At 53.1% G+C, this 5,596-nt stretch overlaps 1 pseudogene across 1 annotated transcript; it reads right to left on the bottom strand.

Annotated features, from left to right (window-relative positions):
- Positions 1-2,292: 2,292 nt before the first annotated feature.
- On the bottom strand, positions 2,293-3,224 carry LOC311164327 (olfactory receptor 14J1-like; annotated as a pseudogene). Its single transcript has one exon. The product of its transcript is annotated as an olfactory receptor 14J1-like (transcript).
- Positions 3,225-5,596: the final 2,372 nt, after the last annotated feature.

Below are 5,596 nucleotides of genomic sequence, written 5' to 3'. Positions count from 1 at the left end.
CAGCCAGGCTGAGATGGACACTGATATTTTCTGTGCCAGGCTCTCTGAGCCCGGCCCAGCTCCCTGCAAGCTTTGCTAGCTGCCCTGAGCTCTGGGCAGCACCAAGGGCCTCTGGCCAGCCCAGCCCAGCAAGCTCCGGCCCCACAGCTCTGCTCAGGCCAGGCTGCTCTGGGCACTGGCCCCACGGCCTCAGCCCCTGGCAAGGGCACAGCAGCAGCTGCAGCTGCCACAGGACTCAGCCCCAGCCATGGGGGAAGGCGCTTGGCCAAGGCACAAGGAGGCTCCCTGGGTGCCCTGCTCCCCTCTGGCTGAGGTGCTGAGAGCTCTGCAGCCCCTGCTGCCATCCCATCTGCCCAGGGCAGCACAAGAGCCCTGGCCTTGGGGCCCTGCAGAGCTGCTCCTGCTCCAGGCCCAGGGCCCATCCCAGAGGTGGGGTAGCCACAAAGCTGTGCCCATTTCTTTTCATTGCTGCTCTGATGGGGATGGATCCTCAGGCACTTGGAGATTGCAGATGAATTTTACTCCTCCAGAGGCCTCTTCTTTCTTGAGCTCTTCAGTTCAGGAATTCAATGAGAAAAGCTCATAAACATTTGTTTAAAAGACCTGAAAAAGGAAAGCCCTTTAGAATAATGGAAGTTTTCAATTCTGTGGTTAATTAGACATATTTCAGAAGTATATTCAAGGTGAATATAGTTTATTGAAAACAATGCAGAGAGAACTGTTTTGTCCTTTTTTGCTTTTCTGTTTATAATTTGATATAAGTAATGTCTAATGTATATTGAAACCCAGCACCTTTTAATACAGTCTAAACAGATATGAAAATCAAGACCCTTCATGGCTGACAATTAATAACACTTTGTTCCTAACCCCTGCCCACCATTTTCCCCATCCAACCCCTGGCACTCCTGTTGATCAGGAATGGTGTGGCCAGCAGGAGCAGGGCAGTGATTCTTCCCCTGTGCTCAGCACTGGTTGGGCAGCATCTCGAGTTATGTGTCCACTTCCAGGCTCCCCAATTTAGGAAGGACATGGAAGGGATGGAGTGTGTCCAGAGAAGAGCAACAAGGCTGCTGAGGGGTCTGGAACACAAGTCCAGTTCTCCAGCCCTTCCTGGCCCCAAGGGCTGATGGCTTTTTGCTCCCTCAGGTTCATGTCCCCACAGCAACAGCATGGGGGTGCTCCCGCCTGCTCTGTGCAATGCAAACAGGGGCTCCTGAGCCAATGCTGCCGTGTCTGTGCCTGCAAGGATGGGGCACCTGTGTGAGCTGGGGGAGAGGCCAGGGCTGCAGAGGGAGGATGTTGTTGGCAGCTCCATGAGGATGCTCTGGGAAGCTGCCCTGGGCTTTCCAGCACATTGGGATGGATCAGCCCCTGCTCTGCTGCTCCTTTCCATCTTCCCCAGGGCCCTTGCAGAGCACCAGCCATGCTGTTTGCTCCCAGCCTGCCCACAGCCACCCTGGGGCTGCTCACAGGGGTTTTCTGTGCTCAGCATTGGCCTGGCTGTGTTCTTGAGAGAGCCCAGGCAAGGAGCCTGGAGCCGCCAGGACCTGGCCTGAGGCGTCAGGGCTGCCCCAGCAGTGCCCATGGCCTGTCCCTGCTGCAGCCCTGGCACTGCCACCCCAGGACTGTGCCCGGCCCCGAGAGCACTCAGGCCCTACAGCAACACCAGGGCCACCAGGGCAGCGGGGCAGGGCCATAGCAGCAGCACTGGCAACACCAAGTGCTGCTGCTGCTGGGCACAGCTGCTGGGCCAGCACTGATCTGCCCCCAGCTCTGCACACAGACATTGCTGCTGCAGCTCCAGAGAAGGAGCTCTGTGGGACATCTGTGATGAGGTCCCACAGAGGACCTCTGTGTTGGGGATGGACCTCTGTGGGACCCATTCGTGCCTTGAGACACTCTTGGGTTTTCCTCTGACTTTTACTACTGGAAAGATTTTTACAATCTTCTCTCAGGCCCTGTGGTTCAAGGGCTCAGCTCCAGATGCACCACAGGGCTAAGCATCAAGCAAATCCTGACAATCCTGACCAAGTAAAGGGCATCTTGGCAGAAAACTCTGCTGGGAGATCCTTTAGTTCCTTTAAAGCCACTAAGAGCACAGTCCCTCATTGACACAGTCTGTGGCCACAAAGAAGGTGGAGAGAAGCAAAATGAGAAATGGCACAAAGAATGACATTTCTTTGTGGAAAATATTAAAAAGTAAAACAAGGAAAAGAACTTCCAAAATGAAGCCAACAAGAAGTATCAAAGATGACTTTTATTATAAGTGATTTGCAGAATTTGGCCCGCAGGTTAATGCTCCTGAAAGCATCCAGTGATCGTGTCCACACTGCAGCCTTGAGCTCCTTGTTCCTCAGGCTGTAGATGAGGGGGTTCAGGGCTGGAGCCACCACTGAGTACAGAACTGACAGGGCCAGATCCAGGGATGGGGAGGACATGGAGGTGGGCTTCAGGTGAGCAAATGTGCCAGTGCTGAGGAACAGGGAGACCACGGCCAGGTGCGGGAGGCAGGTGGAAAAGGCTTTGTGCCGTCCCTGCACAGAGGGGATCCTCAGCACAACCCTGAAGATCTGCACATAGGAGAAAACAATGAACACAAAACAACACAGTAATAAACTGCTAGTAACCACAAGAAGCCCAAGTTCCCTGAGGTAGGATTTGGAGCAGGAGAGCTTGAGGATCTGTGGGATTTCACAGAAGAACTGGCCCAGCGCATTTCCATGGCACAGGGGCAGAGAAAATGTATTGGCCGTGTGCATGAGAGCATTGAGAAAGCCACTGGCCCATGCTGCTGCTGCCATGTGGGCACAAGCTCTGCTGCCCAGGAGGGTCCCATAGTGCAGGGGTTTGCAGATGGACACATAGCGGTCGTAGCACATGATGGTCAGGACACAGTACTCTGTCAGAGCACAGAAAACAAAAAAAAAGAGCTGAGCAGCACATCCTTTGTAGGAGATGTTTCTGGTGTCCCAGAGGGAATTGTGCATGGCTTTGGGGACAGTGGTGCAGATGGAGCCCAGGTCAGTGAGGGCCAGGTTGAGCAGGAAGAAAAACATGGGTGTGTGCAGCTGGTGGCTGCAGGCTACGGCGCTGATGACGAGGCCGTTGCCCAGGAGGGCAGCCAGGGAGATGGCCAGCAAGAGGCAGAAGTGCAGGAGCTGCAGCTGCCGTGTGTCTGCCAATGCCAGCAGGAGGAAGTGGCTGAAGGAGCTGCTGTTGGACATTTGCTGTGGCTGCACATGGGGACCTGTTCATGAAGAAAGGACAGTGACAAGTCAGGAGAGGCTGCTCTGAGCCAAACCTGGGCCATTCCCTGCAGACTGTTCTGCTGGGACTCACCCAGCCTTTTTCCTGCTCTGGGAAAAGCTTCACCCACATCTCTGCCTGAGCTCCAGTTGTGCTGGCTGAGTGTGCCAGGAGCAGCCAGGCCTGTGCCTAAAGGCTCACGAGGAGCCATCCCTGCCCCACGGCCCTGGGTTTGTGGCCATGGGGCAGAGGGACAAGGCTGGATATTCAGGATTTTTCAGGGGAATCACTCCTAATGCAGACAGGCTTGGTAGCATCTGCAGACCCAGTCCTATAAGACAAGTATGGCAGGAGTTAGTTCTAGGAATTGTTTTCTTACCCACACATCATTCCTTTCTCTCTGAGGTCAGAAATCCCCAGCATTTCTGCTGCACTCAGAGTTTGCCACTGAGAGATGTGAGAGGCAATGGATTCCCTGTAGGTGAGGGAAGGTGGGGGGCTGGATGGGCTTGTTCCCAACTGCCCTGGCTCTGCACCTTTGGCTGCAATCAGAGCACAATCACACTCCTGGGTCACCCTGGGATACTCCAAGAGACTGGAATTCCAAGAGATCCAGGCACAGATTTGCACCCAGGAGGGCAGCTCAGAGCTTGGAAGGGCACAGCAAGGAGATTCCTGGGTGTGCCCATGATGGGATCTCAGGGAGGGGGCTCAGCTCATTCCCCTTTCCCATGGACTGCTTTGCCCACAGCCCCACAGGTGCCAGGGAAGCTTGGACACCCCATCTCCATGGACACATCCCTGCCTGGCAGGAATGCCAAGGGCAGTGCCTGACTCAGCTGCTGCAAATGCCAGAGCCTCCCTGGGAGCAGCAGATAACAGTGACAATACAGGGCAGTGCAGAAACAAGAGAAGATGTTGTGGTGCTGTGCCTGAGAGGGCAGGGCAGAGTCAGCTGGGCACTCAGGACAGTGTTCCCGTGCCAGCTGTGCCCGGCACCTCCCACACCAACAGTGCCCTCCTGCCCCCTGCACTGCTCTCTTCAGCCCCCTCTCCTTCCCTGAGCATCTCCCTGGGCCTGGACCTTCCCTCCTGAGAGGAGCCTTGTCCCTGACAGTGCTCACAGAGCCCATCCCACCCTCTGTGCCCTGGCTCTGGCCCTACAGAAACCTGCAGGGCCCTGGCTGGGGCAGGCTCTGTGTGCAGGTGGGCAAGGGCAGCTCAGGAGAGCCCTGCTGGGCTCTGCAAAGGTGATGCTGCTGCTGCTGTCCAGGGCTGAGGAGTGGCTGAGGGCCCTTTGGGAGGCTCCCAGCAGAGAGACTGAGCACTCAAAGTTACAGTTCTCTGTAAATGTTCAAACATTCCTTGGATAATCCTGTGTGTCCCTTTCAACTCAGAATGTTCTGACATTTTGGGATTGCAATTCCTGTGCTGCTTCTCTCATCCCCCTGTTGCCTATAATCCTAAAGGAAAAAAACCCTGCATCAGTGTTAGAACAGTAAAGGAAAAAAACATTAATTGAAAGCTTCCAGGTGTCCCAGTGGGGATGGGGCACACCCAGCCCCTGATTTCAACAATTTATTAAGGTTGATAAATTAGGATATTTAACAGGAACATCCAAAAGGAGATTCAGTTTCCCCTGTTACACACCCCAGGGTCAACCCATTGCAGTAGGTCCAAAGGCTTCTTTGCCTTCACTTTTTGTTGCGACTGCTCACATTCTGGTCAATAAAAAAAAAAGTTCTTGTAGGTTCTCTTCCTGATAATAAGTCTATTTAATAACAAGACTGATAATAAGACAGTATTTCAGGTATGTATTTAGACAGTGTCCTGGTTTGAAAAGGAAGTGAGTTTTTTTGGAGAAAGACCATGAGAGACAGCTTATTGTTCTAAAATCTAAGAGAAAGGTTAGGAAACATACTAGAGTTAATTAAAGATTATATATATGGAAATATATAATAGTAGTTTAATGGAGTTTATAAAGAGTTTAATAGAGTTAAGTAAGGACTATATTTTTACAACTATATAATAGTAATTTATAGAGCTTTGAAGATATGAAAATGTATAAAATGCAAAAATCTTTTTGCCATCACCCCAACTTTCCCTCCGTCTCCAAGCAGGAAATTGAAAACACTCTCTGGAAAGCTCCTGATTTTTCCAGCAATGCCAGGCTTACCTTCTTTGGGAAGTGTCCTCGGGAGCTGTGCCCAGGCTGGTCTGGAGCTGGGAGCAGCCCTGCCCCACCCAGCCCCTCTCAGCAGCAGCACCTGCCCTGCTCAGGGTGACTCCTTCCCCCTAGAGCTTCTCCCCAAGTGCTGGGAGCAGCTGCCCGGGCCGGCTGAGAGCTGTC

Source organism: Fringilla coelebs (genome assembly GCF_963513975.1).
Source record: "Fringilla coelebs genome assembly, chromosome: 31".
Taxonomy (NCBI): domain Eukaryota; kingdom Metazoa; phylum Chordata; class Aves; order Passeriformes; family Fringillidae; genus Fringilla; species Fringilla coelebs.
Note: the sequence above shows the minus strand (reverse complement) of the source record. Positions and strands in the feature narration are given on the sequence as shown.